The sequence below is a fragment of the Ornithorhynchus anatinus genome, chromosome 18 (genome assembly GCF_004115215.2).
Source record: "Ornithorhynchus anatinus isolate Pmale09 chromosome 18, mOrnAna1.pri.v4, whole genome shotgun sequence".
Classification (NCBI taxonomy): Eukaryota; Metazoa; Chordata; class Mammalia; order Monotremata; family Ornithorhynchidae; genus Ornithorhynchus; species Ornithorhynchus anatinus.
In genome coordinates this window covers 4,956,846-4,975,407 of record NC_041745.1, presented here as the reverse complement: position 1 = coordinate 4,975,407, position 18,562 = coordinate 4,956,846, and the positions used below count along the sequence as shown (strand labels likewise).

At 51.2% G+C, this 18,562-nt stretch overlaps 1 protein-coding gene and 1 non-coding gene across 5 annotated transcripts in view; both read right to left on the bottom strand.

Moving 5' to 3' along the window:
* Nucleotides 1–18,562, bottom strand: part of KCNJ15 (potassium inwardly rectifying channel subfamily J member 15) — a 297,724-nt gene that overhangs the window by 62,788 nt on the left and 216,374 nt on the right. For all 4 annotated transcript variants that reach the window (XM_039914668.1, XM_039914670.1, XM_039914671.1 and 1 more), the window contains one exon: nt 10,279–12,154. The gene's annotated coding sequence lies outside the window, so the exon portion shown is untranslated. The remainder of the gene's footprint in view (nt 1–10,278; nt 12,155–18,562) is intronic.
* Nucleotides 2,763–2,900, bottom strand: LOC114805518. Its single transcript, XR_003753491.1, has one exon. It is a non-coding gene; the product is annotated as a small nucleolar RNA SNORA7 (small nucleolar RNA).

Below are 18,562 nucleotides of genomic sequence, written 5' to 3'. Positions count from 1 at the left end.
CACCGGGAGAATCTGTATAGTCTTTTTGAATAATAATAATGTTGGTATTTGTTAAGTGCTTACTATGTGCAGAGCACTGTTGTAAGCGCTGGGGTAGATACAGGGGAATCAGGTTGTCCCACGTGGGGCTCACAGTCTTAATCCCCATTTTACAGATGAGGTAACTGGGGCACAGAGAAGTGAAGTGACTTGCCCACAGTCACACTGCTGACATGTGGCAGATCTGGGATTCGAACTCATGACCTCTGACTCCAAAGCCCGGGCTCTTTCCACTGAGCCAGCCATCAGTTTTGTTGAGTGAGCACAGATTTTCATACATCTCCTGCCAGCTCTCTTCACTCTCCTCTTAATACTGAGTTTCCTGCCCTGCCTTTCTTCCAACTTGTAATAAATAGATGATAATCGCTCAGCCGCACCTTCTGCAGAGGCTCGCGGTATTTATGCCATCTCCTGGAAAATTCTGAAATTGCAACCATTCACTGGTCTCATTCACTCAATCATTATTAATAATAATAATAATAATAATAATGTTGGTATTTGTTAAGCGCTTACTCTGTGCAGAGCACTGTTCTAAGCGCTGGGGTAGATACAGGCTAATCAGGTTGTCCTACGTGAGGCTCACAGTCTTCATCCCCGTTTTACAGATGAGGTAACTGAGGCACAGAGAAGTTAAGTGATTTACCCACAGTTGCACAGCTGACACGTGGCAGAGCCGGGATTCGAACCGATGACCTCCGACTCCCAAGCCCGTGCTCTTTCCACTGAGCCACGCTGCTTCCAGCCTGTGCTTATTAAGTGCTTACCAAGTGCTTACCGTGTGCAGAGCACTGTACTAAGCGCGTGGGAAAGTACAGTGCAACAATAAAGAGGGACAATCCCTGCTCACAACGAGCTCGCTGTCTAAACCAGCATCTCCCACCATCAGCTCGGTTTACCCTCTAACTCTAGACCGTGAGCTCGTTGTGGGTGGGGATTTCGCTGTATTGTACTTTCCCAAGTGCTTAGTACAGTGCTCTGCCCACAGTAAGCGCTCAATAAATATGACTGAACGAACTGAATGAATGCCAAGGCCCTTGACTCTTAAAATGTTCTGTGTTTACTCAGTGTGTGAGTTCACACAGTTTCTCTCCGCTGTGGCACTGGGTAGCTCCAGAACTACAATGATTATTATTATTGTCCAAGTATTTATTAAGCATTTACTCCTGTTTTAGGTCTTTACCACTTGAGCGAGCATTGCTCAGGCACCGATATTTAAGAATGGGGAAGTATGCCCTATCACCAGCAGGACGTGGGCTCGAGTTGTTTCTGCGGTAGTGGAGATGGCTTGTGCTGAACCATCCACACTCCCACCCAGTTCCCCCCTGAGCCCAGAAGCTTGGGAGGGAGTTCGCTGGCAGTCGGTGACCTTGGGACAGAGTATTTCAGAGCTCTAAAAGCAGCAGACACTGTTGGGTCCTCGCACCCATTTTGTAAGTCGCCTCTAAACTGTTACTCAGAGTGGCTTAATCTCTGGCCCTACACACAGATAATTTGCACATTTATAAATTCAGCTGATAAATGCTCATCCCCATCAATGTTCTCCCAGCCTGACTCATTCAGACCCTCTCCCGGGGCGGTGGGGGAGATGACTGCCTTGGCAAAATGCCCTTCCTCTTTCTTTCCTGATCAATACCTACATTTACTATTTTAGGAATGATATTTTATTTAATGTGTACTTGTCCTCATCTTGTACGCCGCTTATTGTTTCATCCCTCTTTATGTGTCTGAAGCCAGTCCTCTCTCCTCCTCTGTTCTATTTTTAGATTATGAGCCCCCTTGAGGGGCTCATGTCTAATTCCCAAATCGGTCTACCCTCTCAGTGCTTAGGACAGTTCTCTGGGCAAGCACTTAATAACTACTATTACCGCTGCTAGTAATGGTTGGTAACTTCTCAAGCACAATTCTTTCATTAATAGCTCAAATCTGTGTCTCCCAACTCCACTGAACTGTACTCTCCCAAGCACATCGTTCCGTGCTCTGCACAGAGTAAGCACTCAATAAATCCCATTATTGAATGACTGAGTGGCAAGGGGGTTGCTGGCTGTAAGCAAATCTATGCAACCAGTTTGTCCCTGTCTCCCTCCAAGGCCCAGGGCCGGTAAATAGGGGAGAACCCCACACAGGTTCTGACTTGGGACCCAAACCCAAATCTACAGATGCCCCTAACCATCAATCCTTTCCCCTAGTTCCTCGTATCTACTGCTTCTTGGCCATTCTTTGTCACTGCCATGGAAGAGGGGGGAGAGGCCTGGAAGGGACAGTCCTCGGGAGCTGCCCAAAGGGAGCGTGCCTTCGGGACACATCAGCTAGGTGAAAGGAAGAGGTGAGGGAGGGAAGGAAGGAGAGAAAGGATCCGCAGAGGAAATGAGTCAGGAGAAACACTTGCACTTCCCCCAAAGACTGTGAGCCCCATATTTGGGACAGGGACCGTGTCCCATCTGCAAATACTGCATCTACCCCAGCACTTCACACAATGCTTGGCATACAGTCAGCATTTGCCTCCCCTTATGCCGTCGAGTCGTTTCCGACCCATAGCGACACCAAGGACACATCTCTCCCAGATCGCCCCGCTCTCCATCTGCAGTCGTTCTGGTAGTGGATCCATAGAGTTTTCTTGGTAAAAATACGGAAGCGGTTTACCATTGCCTCCTTCCATGCAGTAACTTGAGGCTCGCCCTTGATTCTCTCCCATGCCGCTGCTGCCCAGCACAGGGGAGTCTTGACTTGGTAGCAGATTGCCTTCCACTTACTAGCCACTGCCCAAGCTAGGAATGGAATGGGTATGCCTCTGCTTGACTCTTTTTCCCATAGCCTAGACTGGTAGAGTACTGGAAACTCTCCAGGTGCGACCCTGAGAGGGGAAGTTAGCATTTAAATACCATAATTATTACCATTATCTTCCCTGACCCTCCAGCTCCCTGTGTAAAACCACAGAAGAACTCTAGGGATCCTTACACCTATCAATCAAATCGATTGTATGCATCATATGAGAAGCTTCTAGTGGAAAGGGCCCAGGCCTAGGAGTCAGAAGGACCTGGGTTCCAATCCCGGCTCCACCACTTGTCTGCTGTGTGGCCTTGAGCAAGTCACTTAATTTCTCTGGGCCTCAGTTACCTCATCTGGAAAATGGGGATTAAGACTGTGAGCTCTATGTGGGACGGGGACTGTGTCCACCCTGATTAACTTGTGTCTACCCCAGCGCTTAGTTTAGTGCCAGGCACATAGTAAGCACTTAATACCATAAAACAAATCCAGCCCCTGCCAGGTGCCAATCACTATACCTTCTCCCTTCCAGGCAGGGTAGAGGTCTCAGTGCCCAGGCAAAGAAAGCTCAAGAGACATCTTGGAAATCTAGAAGTGCTCTCAGATCCCTGTGCTGATGAGTTTGATGAAAATAAATTGGGGACAGCTGGGTTGCATTTCTCTGGAAATACCGGTCCATTTAAATTAATGGAAAAACTCTTGGCCAAACATGGTCTCTATTTCCAAAAGCATTTGAGGGGTTCAGTGACCTCAAAATGGGACATATCTTGATCTCAGCCGCTACTTTTGGTCTGAAATTGAATTAGCGGCTTCTTTATGCTCCGTGTTAAACATCGCTCTGCCTATAGGTTTTCCATTCCTTCTCTCTGCAGCTCCGGAAAGCTGCCTGCACAATAGTCCCCACAGTGTTCTGCCCCCAGAGAAACTTAGTCAACCTCTGTGCTTGCTACCCCATATTTCTCTCTCCACAGTCCCACAAACAGACCATCTTAAAGAAGACACCACCTTTGACGTAGGACCCTTATCTCTAATCAATGTAGATCTAGCTGAATAGAAGTTTGCTGTTTTTTGCCCCAAAATCTTAATAAATGGGAAACATTAAATTCAGCCATAGCATAGGTTTTATATGCAGGAAACATTTTTTTTTTAAGTAGAATTGCCATGATGACTTTAGAATAGAGTAAGAGAACAAATTGGAACGAGACTGAGCAAACAGAATTATTGCAGCAGTTAACCATTTCTAGCGGTCTGGGATATGGGAGAACTGAGAATGTGACTCATTTTGAGTCACTAGCCTAGGACATCTGAAGATAGATTGATCTAGAAAACCGAGAAAGCTTCTCATGAAAACTTGTTCCCGACTTTTTTGGCTTCTTAAGAAGTTGATCTTCCACTCTATCCTAAATGACTTCATTACCTGCTTCCTTCCAGGTAAATCAGGGTGCTCAGACAACTAGGGTTGGAAATGGAGCCTGAGATTTCTATCCATGGGTAGAGAGCTGGGACCTCAGAATAAGAAAGAAGATCATTTACTTCCCCTTCACCTCAGGGCAGAGGTGGCAGGGAAGAACTTGTTTAGACATATACGGTGGACTCAAAATAGGATGAAGCTAGTGTTCTTTTCCAGAAAACTGTTCTACATCCATGGGTTTCTTAATCGCGCCCCACACCCTTTCCATTCAAAGCGACAGACAATTGGCAAACCATCAATTTTGACACAATGCCCTGGAATCGGGGTGGGATCTGGGGTCTGCCTGGACAGGTGCAGATTTGGGGTCAAGGGGAAAAAACCCACCTGTGGTCACTTAAGACAGAAAAGCCAACTCTTCCTGTGTGGATTCTAGAGACACATTTATACAGAACATATATTCTAGTAAAAATGTTTAGACCATCCCAAAGATGCCCTACAGTGCTCTCAGGAAAAGGCTTGGTTTTCCTTGGTGTAAGAGTCCTGGGGGCATTGATAGGGATTTCTGCTCTACCTGATGTTCCTTCATTGCATGTCTTTTCTCTGAGTTCTCACACAAAGCCTATAAAAATGGAGCAAGCCCAAGATGAGCCACCTCACCTTCCTGTGAGAATGAGAACTGAGAAATCACCTCGCAGGCATCTCTGTTGGAGTAAAGCCCGAACAGAGGTTTAATCCAAATACATTACTCTGAAGGGGTGGGAGTATTGGGAGAAGAGGGGGGAGTTGCACAACAGCCAAGGGAAAGATCACCACGAGAACAATCCTCTTGTCCAACAACAGCACAACAGAATGATGTCTTGAATTTGTAGAGTGCTTTTGGATTTTTCCAAAGCCCTTTCCCACCAATCACCTCTTTTTCTCTTCACTACATCTCAGGGAGGTAAGGAGAGGCGAGGATGATATTCCCCATTCCATAGATGGGTACAACCGAGGCTCAGAGAGGTTAAGCCACCTGCTCAAGATCACCCAGAGGAGAGGTGAGACTAGAACCTGGGTCTTCCGACCGCTGGGCGCAGGTGCTTTCCACTGGAACGCACTGCCTGGGCGGGGGATGTATGAAAGCGTCTTCCCTCTGGGAGCTTTTCTCTCTGGGAGTTGTTGGATTCTGTGACTGCAGCCTGATCAGACTCCGAACTTGCAGCGTGGCTCAGCCTTCGGGAGCTGGGCGAGCATGTGAGTCATGGTCAGGTGTGCACGCTCAGAGGCGGGAAACAAGGTTTCTCAGCGCACTGTGGCTGGCCCTTAGGAAAGTTCTCTAATTGTCTCTGGTTCTGGCCCAACACCACAAAGCCGAACCTCAGTGGAAAAATCTCTACAGCTGGAGGAAATTTTACCTCAACGGACCCTAAAGGGAGATTCAGGGATGACCTTGGGAGAGGAAAGCGCTCAGGGGATTCAGAGGCAGGAGGCCAAGACTCCTCGTAGCAGAGACTCTCCCATCATTTCATTCAGATGAGTGCCCCGTGTCTACAGGAGCAGCCCGGGGACCCCTTCAGTCAGTGGAAGCGGCTTGTCCCAAACGAACAAGCGTAGGGTACATCAGTGGGCACCTGCATTCTGCGAGGATACACGATGAGATGGCAGTGGGTCAGGCAGAGGCGAGGCAAAAATGAAGTGATGGTTATCATTTTCTTGTAATCGGGTTTGGTTTCAAAACCAATGCGAAACGGCACGGGGGGGGGGGGGGGGGGGTGTCCTCCAGCAGGAGAAGTCACTCCCTGGCGCCAATCAATAGTATTCACTGAACACCTCCTTTTTGCTGAGCATTGTACTGACCACTTAGGAGAAGACAATTCAGTCGACAGACACATTCCCTCTCCTCGAGGTGTGTAAAGGCTACCGGGGCACAACTGCATCCTCAGGTGGCTTAGCTGCCGGGGACCCCCCGCCCGGAAGGGTTCGTGGGGGTGAGGAGGGAGATGTGGGTCTTCAGAGGAAGTTTGCCGGGGAGGTGTAGTCTCCTCAGCGCTTAGTATAGTGATCTGCACTCAGTAATGGCTCAAGAAATACCCCTGGTTGACTGACTGATGGGGTCTTCGCCCCCTCCATGGCGATCGCTTTGCGGCATGCGTTTGGGCTGGCCACTAGGTGGCGTCTCAGTTCCTTCAATCACTTCTCCGCTGTCTATGGCCTACGGACATTTGCCCTTGGGAGTGAACGGGGCAAGAGAAAGAATAATGTTGGTATTTGTTAAGCGCTTACTATGTGCAGAGCACTGTTCTAAGCGCTGGGGTAGATACAGGGTCATCAGGTCGTCCCACGTGAGGCTCCCAGTGAATCCCCATTTTCCAGATGAGGTAACCGAGGCCCAGAGAAGTGAAGTGACTTGCCCACAGTCACACAGCTGACAAGTTGCAGAGCCGGGCTTCGAACCCATGACCTCTGACTCCCAAGCCCGGCCTCTTTCCACTGAGCCGCGCTGAAGGAGTCTGGGGGCAGAAAAGTGCATAAGAACGTGCCCGTTGGGAGGGTTGATCCAAGCTCCGAAGCCCTCTGGATTCACCGGGAGGAGAGGACAATGAGGAGAAGCAGGGGGAGACTTAATTGCCATTGTTCTTGTCTGTCTCCCCCGAATAGACTGTAAGCCCGTCAGTGGGCAGGGACTGTCTCTATCTGTTACCGATTTGTACATTCCAAGCGCTTAGTAGAGTGCTCTGCACATAGTAAGTGCCCAATAAATTGAATTGAATGGTGGGAGGGAGGGAGGGAAAAATAATAATAATGATGTTGGTATTTGTTAAGCGCTTACTATGTGCAGAGCACTGTTCTAAGTGCTGGGGTAGATACAAAGCCATCAGGTTGTCCCACGTGGGGCTCACAGTCCTAATCCCCATTTTACAGATGAGGTATCTGAGGCACAGAGAAGTTAAGTGGCTTGTCCGAAGTCACACAGCTGGTGAGTGGCCGAACCGGGATTAGAAACCATGATCCGTGACTCCCAAGCCCGCACTCTTTTGACTAAACCACGCTGGGAAGGAAGGGAGGGAGGAATTGAAGGAAGAGGGGAGGGAGAGAAATTGAGGGAAGCGAAGGAAAGGAAAGGGGAGGGAAGGGGAGAAAAGGGCACGGCTACCTTCCCCGTCTCCTTCCATATCCCTTGTGGAAAAGGAACCAACAGGGAACATGGCCTCTGCTCCTCAGTTGCTCCTAGAATTGCTTAGGATGGCCCTCACACATGGGGGACACATTCGTGTCATGCTGGCGATGTGATGTAAAACACAGTCATCCCCTAAATCACTTTGGGAAAATTAATCTGGGGCCACCCGCACCCCAAAGTGTCTTGAAACCCACCACTCCGGCCTGGGCCAGAAGTTCCATGTGCCCAGGTGGCAGCGGGTGAGGCAGAAGCGGGCTGGGTGTTTCCAATAAAGACACCCTCTATAAAGGCATCCAGGGTCCTTCCCTAGGAGGCCAGGGGACCGGCCAAGTGAAAACAGATCAACAGCCACCAGGTCACTCTGCCAAAAAGCCTTAATGCTCTCAGAAAGATGCTCCCCATCTCTCCCCCTCTTGCCCATGCCCCAGCACTGGTCACTGGGCACTTAGGGGAAACCTGGAATGCTGCCTGTTGCCACGGACACAGATGCCCTGAAATGCCTTTGCCCCTCTCCGTCTGGGGGATCTGCCTGAAGTTGGGCTGGGGCGAGATGTATTTGGGCAAGTCGGTGGCCATCCAGCTGGGCCAATCTGAGCCCACGTGAGCCAATGGGATCCTCTGGCAGCCACGCACAGTTTCTGGCATAGCGCCACAGCGCTCCATGTCTTCAAATCCCCAGTTCTGGGTCATCTGGCCCGGGGCCTGACTGGAGGCACCAGTCGGGGCTGCGGTGAAATGGCTCAGCTGGACGACCAGAAGGTTGATTTGAGCTGAGTTCCACAAAGAGCCTGGGGCTGCAGGGTGGGCCAAACTGGCCCAGAGGACTCAGCCCCGATGATTCACCCTCAACCTGACCTTCGCTTCAGAACGAGAACCAGACCCTGGCCCCTGCGAGTGGAGAACTCCAGTCTTTACCAGATTCAGGGTAACACTAGATCAGGCCCAACGCATCCCCCCCCCCATCCCCAGCCCCCCACCCAAAGCCTAGCCTTTGGCTAGAGAAGCAGCGTGGCTCACTGGAAAGAGCACGGGTTTTGGAGTGAGAGGTCATGGGTTCGAACCCCGGCTCTGCCACTTGCCAGCTGTGTGACTTTGGGCAAGTCACTTAACTTCTCGGTGCCTCAGTTCCCTCATCTGTAAAATGGGGATTAAGACTGTGAGCCCCACGTGGGACAACCTGATTCCCTTGTGTCTACCCCAGCGCTTAGAACAGTGCTGGGCACATAGTAAGCGCTTAACAAATACCAACATTATTATTAGCCTTGATTTTCCCAAGGACAACCGGGTAACCCATGCTTGGCCCCAGCCAGAAATGTACAAGGCGGTCCAATGGTCAGCGATGGCACATAACATCACTGTGTCCCACCAGGCCCGCAGCATCATGTAACAATGCCGCCAAGAACACATTGCAGCCATCCCGAAGAACCCAGTCCCTCACCCCCACACCTGTGCTCTTGAGCGCTGCCTTCCCCTCCCGGATCCCCGTTTCTATCGACATCACTTCCAAGCTGCAGGAAGGCAGAACACTGAAAATAAAAAAGGACACAAAAGCGCCTGGTGCCGCATTCATACCGGGCCAGACCGTCCGGTGGAAAGCCAGCAGGTCACTATTCTGACTCTAATAGTTTTGGCGGGAAGGGGTTTGGGGTTGTTTTCTTTTTTTAACCTCAGAGCTCCCCAAAGTACCTGCTGGGCTGAAGTATTTAGTCCTGGAAAGGGCCAGGTCAGGGGAAAAGAACGATCGGGCTTATGCAAGTGAGTCATCGGATCAGGCTTTGGAAGTTCACCTGAGGTGTGCGCCTCCATCTTGCAAAGAGCACTCAGCATTAGCTGCAGCGGAGTTCAGAGGGTCTTCCTTCTGAGTAAACAGGATGGAGGTGGTGGAGGAGATGGTGTCAGAAATACACCGGATGACTGTTAAATACCATCTGGTACCTCACAATGACAACAGGCTCAGTATAAACAGTTTTCCCCCGCCTGCTCAGTCACACCCCACCGTCCAGAGTCCAACTGCTTGTTCGAGCCCCGGAGTCCGCAGTATTCTTGGGTCTTCCCCATTCCAAACCCTAGCGGGATTCTAGATCTGAGTCCCAGCAGCAGAGAAAATTACGTCCTAACCAACGCTGAGCAAAATCGAGACAAGTCCAATCGGAGGAGGGCTCAATGACAGGGTCAAGGACTCTTCCTTCTAGCTGATTCGATTGGCCGTATGCCCCAAGAGCCTTTGAAGCCAGTAAACTGAGTCGGGGGTTATGTGTGATTAAAAGACAATAAAGCCCATTCCCTCCCAGCTCCCTCCTCTCATTCCTGAACACAGTCCACCTTCCCGCCGATTCCTACCCCACCCCAGCTCAGCTCCGCCTCCACGTTAGGGCAGAGAGTCATGGACGGGGCCCCACAGCTGTGCACAACCTCAGCCCCGTACCTCCAGGGGGGCTGTGGCGCGGGGAGGGGCCAGAAATGGCTCCTCCCCTCAGGGCTGACTCTCCCCAGGTGGGCCCCCTGCCTTGTGGGGCGCCAGGGTGGGGGAGGCCATTTGGATGGCCCTCGCCCACAACGGTGTGGTGAGGGACGTGACTTCGGCAGGAGCGGCTGGCTCCTGCTCTCAGGTTGGCGTGAGCCCAATTGCAGAGGAGAATCCGGGAACGGGGGGAGGGGAAAGGGCGAAGGGAGGGGAGAGAGAGAGAGAGAATATGTGTGTGTGTGAGAGTGAGTGAGAGAGAGGGAGAGAAAAAGGCTCTTTCCCTTTCACAGATCCAGAGGGCCGACCACAGGACTCTCTTGGGATCCCAGGGGAGATGTGGGTCAGCTGATCCTTTACCTGGGTGATGTGTGCTGGGTGGGAGGAGAGACAGAAGGAGGGGGGAAAGAGAAGGAGGAAGAGGGGGGCATGCTTAAAATTGCTTACTTGAAGACTCCCCTTCCTGCTGTCCTCTAGGTTCTCCGATGTTCAGGGCAGCAGAAGTCACTATTGCTTTGAGTTGCTTCGTCTCCTTCTCATCCTTTGTATCTTGAGCTGGGAAATTGGTGGGGGAGGGGAACAATAATATCTTTTCCTGAAGAGCCCTCACTCCTTGTGCCCCTTTCCCCCTACCCCTGAGCTGCTGTCCAATCAACTCTTAATTTAAAGGCATCAGAAAAGCCACATTCACCGGTGTCGTCCCCTGTTCCCAACCACTTGGCCTTTTCCTTCCAGAAGTTACGTCCATTGGCTCACAGACTCGGAAATCGGAATTTCCTGGCAGCTCCGCGGTGCGGTTGCTATTTTAGGCTCCAGCCTGATTCCCCTACCCTCATCCGCCACGGACTCTGACAGGAACGATCCGTGGAGGGGAGGTGGTGGGGGGGAGGGGGAAGGGAGAGGATCGGGCCATTGTGCCGGGACTGACATCCTCGGGGAAGCAGCCGGCGGGAGGAGCTGGGCAGAAGGCCGGTGCAGTCCCAGGAGTCCCCATGAGATCCCAGTCTTGGCAAACGCCACCCTAGAATCCCAGTTGGCACAGCCCGTAAGCAGAACGGCCCCAGCCCGGCGTGTTTGTAGCCAACTGGAGAACGGCCGGGCTTCTGCATCTTCCTCTCCAGGGCCCAGTCTGGGCCAGGCCGCTTAGAGAAGCCTTCTGCCCGAAATTCCCCTCCGAAGGATGACCGTTCACTGATGCCGTTCGAGCGTGGCCACGGGGGCATTTTTGAGATTCTGCTTTATCACGATAAATAGCCAAGCCCCGGACCCACCGACATCGGTGGGGCTTTTCCTCAAATATTCAATTCCTAGGAAGAATGAGAAGTAGAACGAATGGAAATGTCACCATCTGGACGCCAACTGACTTGGCGGACCGAATAGGAAAAAAAAAAAATGATGTGGTCCTTAATGCAATTTATCATTCTTGGCACCAGAAAAAAATGGATGCAAAAGAGGCACACGGGGTAATTGTCGGGGAATCTGTTGACGATCAACTTTTAAACCTTTGTGACTTTTGGTACCCATTCGTCAACGCTTGTCGCACTGTGCCCCCACAACCCAACCCGTCAGGCCGGGTGTCCACTGGAAACGCAACCCAGGTGCGAGTCAGGTGAGGACCAGATGGTCTGGGCGGTGAAAGGAAGAGGAGAGCAGGCTAACAGGGGTCAGCAGCCACGGAGACGCCCAGCTGGGTCCCAGCCTGCCGGGAGAAGAGCCCATTCCACCGGATGACGGGAGGGAGGGCAGATTGTGGTGTCTTCTGCAGGATGTAGGGCAGAGGGCATTGTTGATGCTCAAGGGGAGGGATTGGTGGCCGGTTATAGCAGTCCGGTAGCCGGACAGAACGGCACAGACGTGAAGGAGGGACACGCCAGCTTCCTATATCGGCTGCATTTCCTCGCACCTTCTACAAGGCTCGTTGCTTTCTCTTCGGTTTCCCTACCCGGCCACTTCGCAGGCCATGCCTGATCTGTCATCTGAGTCCTGCCCTCCAGGGTTGCTGCCAAGAGAACTCATCCCAACCCCTTCTTCCTCCGCACAGCCATGCGGCTGTCGTCCCACTTGGCCGAGTATCGCTTGGGATCGGGGGAGGGTTCTGAAGTGTCTGGGCACCATCCGGGGGTCCTTCCTCTCCGGCTCTCAGAAGAGCAGGGCTGCAAGAAGAGGGGACCTCCCACGCAGAAGCAAGCACTGCAGAGAAGACAAGCAGGAGACACTGTCCTCGTGGGCTGGTCAAGGCTGCTGAGGCAGGGACAGGAGCCCTGTGGTGTTCTGTTCCCCCTCAGTCGCCACGTCCAACATCTTCCCCTACAGCTTCCACACTCTGAAAAAGCCCAGGAAAGATTGATCCCAATCAGAATTGCAGGAGGTATTCTCAAAACCACTGCTATTTCACAGACCCCACATTCAAATCTTAAACCTTCAGCTGTTTCCTTAGAAAGTACTATTGGGGAATACTAGCTCTGCACACAGTACGCACTCAATAAATTCAGTTAACTAGTTATGGTCTTTATTAAGCACTAAGTGAGAGACATTCAGATTGGAAACCTCCCCTTTCACCCCCGGGGAGTGGGAAGTGAATCTAAGTGGGAAAGAGGGCAGGGATCTTCTTCTCATTTCTCAGATAAGGAAACTGGGACCCAGAGGGATTAAGGGGTTTAAGATCACCTGGCGAGACAGTGGCAGAGCTGGAACTAGAACCCAGGTCTCCTGACTCCCAGACCCATGCTCTGTCCTCGAGGATTCTTCCCCAGGCATCAGCCAGGTGCAGGGCCAGTCCCAGGGGTGAGGCCTGGGCAGGGCCAGAGCAGCTCCTCATGTTTGCCCTGTCTCCGCTGCCAGCTCAGAATTCCTTGGCCACTGCCCGGCTCCTCCCTGACAATGAGGCAGCTCCAGGTAGGGCAGCGGCCAGAGCCCCCAAGCCCTGGGCCTTTTAGGAGATTCAGAATTTGTCCTCACCATGACAGCAGGGGCCCTCTCCCCTACCCTTGGGGCAGTCCAGGCTGGGGTGTCTCCAGATTCATGCCTCCTGAGGTAGCTTTCTGGAAGCTCAGCCTGATGCCTCTTCACCCAAAGTGCTTAACGTTAGGCTTGTCCTGTGCTTACCCCAAGCAAATGGATTTTCCTACCTCAGAGGATCAACTCCAGGAAGCCTTCCCTGATTAATTTCCCATCTCTCCATCCTACTCCCTCCTTCACCCCCACCCCTGTACTGCCACGTGAGAACTTCCCCATACCTCGAGCACTTGGTACTCACTCCCTTACCTTTCAGGGAACTTACACATATACTTAAACTCAGTTGCTTCCTCCTACTTGCATTTTATAGGCCGTCTCCCCTTCCTCCTCAAAGTCAGGGATCATGTTTACTAACTCTATCGAACTCTCCTAAGAGCTTAATACAGTACCCTGCACAGTGTAAGTGCCCAGTAAATATAATTGATCAATTGATCTTCACAACACACAACTTTCCCATGCAGACAAGGCCCCCAGAACCAAGGCTGATGAAAAGGAGAAAGTTTCTAAGCCGGCTGTCTCCTTCCCTGGGGCTGAGGCATGGCCAGCACAAAAGTGTCAAGCTCGAGACAGAGCTCAGGAGGAGAGAGCTCCGGGCCTCACCTGTCACTTGGATGATCCAGAGCCGAAGGCGGGGAGACAAGGCACTCACGCTCCCGGCTCTGGGAGGGGGAGGCAGGCAGCGGAACACCACGAGGGGAAGAGTTATGGGATTTGCTTCCCTCCCGGGTGTCTGTTGCCTGAATGGAGCTCTGATTTCTCAAGAGGGGATTACCGATTTTGCTCTGCTGCCTGGAAGCTGCAGGAAATGGCCAGAAAGGAAGACAGGATGAGCCAAGGGCAGCCTGGAAATGGATTCTCGGAGCAGAGGTTCACCGAAAAGAGTGAAGCACCAACTCCAAACAACTTTCCCCGTTCTTGCTATACCTGGGAAAATTGGAACAGTTTGGCTTAACCCTGGAGGCGTCCAGCTCGAGGAGGAGAGGTTCTGGAGGCAGATTAGGCCTGCCGGAAGGTGTAGCCGTTCAAAAATGTTCTCCATCGGCATTCATTTATTTTCCAAATCCACTCTGGGATCACAAAGGCTTCAAGGGGTCCTCCAGTCAGAGCCCTCACCTCCTCAGATCCCCACCCGCTGTCCCTGGGGCCGAAAAAACGCCCAGCACCAGGCTGGCCAATGATGACCCTCCCACATGCCAGACATACCCTCTCCTGACTAACCTCTCATCTTATCTGGCAGATGGACCACTGCTCTCCCCATCTGAAATAACAGCTCCTCCAAGAGGCCTTCCCTGATTAAGCTCTCAACTCCCTGCCCTACTTGCCCCCAAGTGGCACTTCTGCACTTGGGCTCAGATGAGCGCTAGGGAACTCACCTCCCTCCCACAGCACCCATGTACCTATCTTTAATACTGGGGTACTTCCTCTTACCTGAAATTTAAGTCTGTGCCTGTTTTAGCAAAGAAGTTGGGCCGGGCAGAACCAGCTGGGGTTCTTGGCAATGTTTGGGAGGTGGGGGTGGTGTGGGGCAAGTAGTCAAAGCACAATGGTGACATGGCAGCAGGGCAGAGGAGGTGCTTAACTAAACCTGCGATATTATGGCAAGTGGGTGGGCTAAGAGGGTATGAAAATGGTCGGTTCCCTAGGCTAAAATGAAACAGTGGAAGTTCCGCATCAGGGCCGATCTATCAGGGCTCAGATTCCACTAGAAAGATCAGAACGACCGGAGTTTTTAAAACCATCGGGTTGAAATTCCCGGTAACTTCAGTGAAAATGGAAGAAACGGTCTAGCGCCGGCTGACCCAGCAGCGATAGAACCCTGCTGCAATTTCAGGAAGCAGGTGGAAGTCGGGGTCCAGGACACATCCTCAGCTGGACAGAGCGCTTCCTCTGCCAGAGGTCAGCGCGAACGACAATCGCAGAGAACCGACCAGCAGGAAGAAAGGGCAGGGGGTGGCTCTTGGTCTCAGCCCAGCCCTGAGTCAAACCTTTGGGGAACAAGGTGACTGTGTCTCAGAAAGCTACAGAATTCAAATTCACTCCCCTTCCATCAAACGTGGGTTTCCTCACCCAAAACTCCACTTCTCTTCCAGTGGAAACAGTGGGCAAACAGAAACTTAGCCCAGGCTGAGAACCCTCTTGTTCCGGCTAACCACCAAACTCTTCGGTTCAGTTCCTCTAAGAGAATCGATTCCCAGGGCACTTGGTCTTTCCCACCTTAGAATGCAGTCATGCCAGCCACTGAACGTCCATCATTTATTTACTCACTCAGTATTTAGTGAATGCAGAAGGCACTTCACATATTAGAAAAGAAAAATAGGAATTCAATGTCTAAAGAGCCAAAATCTCCAAATACCAAAAATCAATCATATTTATTGAGCACTTATTGTGTGCAGAACCCTATACTAAACGCTTGGGAGAGTACAAAATAACAGAGTTGGTAGACACTTTCCTTGCCCACAATGTGCTTTCAGCCAACATAAATGGTTAATCTTAGATAAAACAACATTCATCCAACCTGATCAGCCTCCTCCTCTGAACACACAGTTTTAGCATAAAGGCAAGAGTTAGGCTGAGGGCCCAGGGTTTAGAAATCGGCTTGGGTGATTATTGGTGAGTCAGCGACTTATGGATGAGGTCTGATGCCCCGGTTTCAACAAGTTGTCATTACCTCCATGGATTAGTGGGGGCGAGGTGGGAAGAGAGAATTCACCCCACCCACTTATTGAAGCAAGGCCAGGGTCTGGATGGAGTGAAGTGTGGAGACAGGACAGGCAACTGTTTGATTCGCACCCAACTCCCCCGGTCTCCAGACTCTCTACGCCCAGCATTACCTTCGTCAGTCTCGCTCCATTCGTAATCTGTTCCAGGGTCTTTCAATAGGGAGGAAACTTTCCCACTCAGAGGCCCACACCCTTGGGAAACCAAGCCAGGTTCAGCCATTCCACTTGCCAGCACATTACTTTCTCCAGGGCTTTTGTTTCCTGTGTCTCCTCCTTCTTCAATACCTCTATCTCCCTTGGCTGGTCTGGGGGCCACTTTCTAGGGCATATGGAGTTGGCGGGGGGGCTTCCCACACCCGCCCATAGTAGCCCTTCAGAAGCATATATTATCATTACTACTATTATTACCCAGCGCTTAGAACAGTGCTCGGCACATAGTAAGCACTTAACAAATACCAACATTATTATTATTATTGTTTTGGTGTCTCTCCTGTCTCCATCTGCACAGCCACCATGAATAACAACCCTCCTCCCTGGAGAAAACAGTGCTTTAAAGTCCTGTAGGTAAAACCCTCCAGGCCAGCCGGAGTTTGACTGATGACAAATAAGACAGCTTTGCCCTTGCTTTCCATTACATGAACAGAAACATTAATTGGGGAGGGGGGGCGGCAGGGGCAGATACCTGTTAGGTCTTGTTAGAAGTTTGAAAGGAAGATTAGCTGTTCTTTGGTTAAAGCCAGCGCTTGAGTGAGTGGTCAGACCAAAAAGTAAACAAGTCTGGGCCTTGCCATAACTCCTCATTCTTCCGCAAGGCTGGAGGAGCCAGAAAGCCAAAGCCCCTTCATCATCCCCAAAGTGATGGGGCTATTGGCATTAAGAGGAACCTCTCAGTTAAATGCTCAAGAGACCTTAAGCTTTCTGTAGGCAGGGAAGGGGTCACATGCTTCTTTTTGTGCTTTTCCAGGTGCTTAGCACAGCACACCCGAAGGCTGTTGGATAAATACGTCAGTGACTATTGCCATTACTATCACCCACAAAGGTCAGATGACATCTGTTGCCCTATCACGGCCGTTTCAGCCGGGTCAGGAATGTGTAACTCATCCTTGGGAAGTTGTCTTCAGGTCGAAACTTGGCATATGTGGTCTCAAGCCAAGTACCCTTTTTAAAAGCAGTGAATGCCCGAAGAGTAGCTAGAAGAGTCTAAAGCCAGGAATATGAGTCTCGCGGTAGCTTTGGGACCTTCCGGCCCCTGAAAAATGACTGGGATTTCTTTGATACTCATTATAGTAGTCTCTTAAGCCAGGCCCAGCACTGTTTAGATGAATTGATTTAAATCAGATGGAGCCTTATTAAGTTCTCCAAAAAGTTTAGCTTTCAGGAAAGATGTTTCTGGAAAGAGGTTCCATAAGGGTGTTTATGGCTGGAATCCCAGCCCAGGGTGTGTGCACGCGTGAAGGATGGAGACCAATGGCGGTCTGCCGCAAGAACCCTGCCACGGACGGGCACTGCCACAGCAAGAGCCCGATGAGTCATTCCTGGCCGGGGGCAAGGTCTCGGTTCTGAAGCGGTCCGAGATCCGGGGGGGGGGGGGGGGGGCCTGACTGACTTTCAAGGGCAGTGCTGCCCGGCATATGGGCCGTGGAGAGACTCGTGTGCATGTGGAAACCGGCCCAGTGTAATGGGGAGCGTGTGTCTGGAAACACGAGAGTGCAGCGGAAAGCTGACTGTCCCTATGGTGGTGTCGGAACCCAAGCGGGGGAGAAAGAAGAGCTTAGGTAACGGAACAGAACCGGGGGCGGGTCCAGGAAACCGACAGAGCTGGTGGCTGCTCCGCCCAAGCCGGCCTATCGGTAAAAAGGAGACCTTGGGCAGGTCACTTCACTTCTCTGGGCCTCAGTTACCTTATCTGTAAAATGGGGATTAAGACTGTGAGCCCTATGGGGGACAGGGACGGTGTCCAACCCGATTTGCTTGTATCCACCCCAGCGCTGAGTACAGTTCCTGGCATAGAGTAAGCGCTTAACAAATACTACAATTATCATCATCATTGTTAGTATTATTGCATCATACTCTCACAAGTGCTTAGTACAGTGCTCTGCACACAGTAAAGACCATCGATTGAAATGAGCGAGACCAGCATCGGCTGGCTGGCTTACTAGCCGTTGAATATGTGGCATGGCAGAAAGAACCTGTGACTGGGAGTCAGGAGATCTGGGTTCTGGTCCCAGCTCTGCCACTGACTTTCTGACTTATCCAAAGCCCCCCACCTAACCTATCTGGGCCCATTTCCTCATGTGCAAATCGGGGACAGGGTCCCTGCCCTCCCCATCTCAGACTGTGAGACCCATGTAGGACAGGGGCTGTACCCAGTCTAACTGTATTAAATCTACTCTGGCACTCAGTAATAATAATAATAATGTTGGTATTTGTTAAGCGCTTACTATGTGCCGAGCACTGTTCTAAGCGCTGGGGTAGACACAGGGGAATCAGGTTGTCCCACGTAGGGCTCACAGTCTTAATCCCCATTTTACAGATGAGGTAACTGAGGCACCGAGAAGTTAAGTGACTTGCCCAAAGTCACACAGCTGACAAGTGGTAGAGCCGGGGTTCGAACCCATGACCTCTGACTCCAAAGCCCGTGCTCTTTCCAGTGAGCCACGCTGCTTCTCTATAGTGCTTGGCACATAGTGCTTAGCAAATATCACAGTTATCATTGTATACTACTAACAATTTACAATAATAACAATTCATATCTCAGCCCCATGGACAGCAACACACTTACCTCCTCTCACCAGCTCAGTCACAACTTCATACTCTCTGATTGCACATAAAGTTGCAAGCTCACATATCACTGCATTTTCCCTAGACACACACACACACACACACACACACTTCATTTGCAAGAAAAGAGGAAAGGAAAAATGAGAAAAATAAATAAAAAGGTAAAGGCAGAGGGAAGACGGAGACTATCAGAAAATAAGCCAGTGGGTACGATC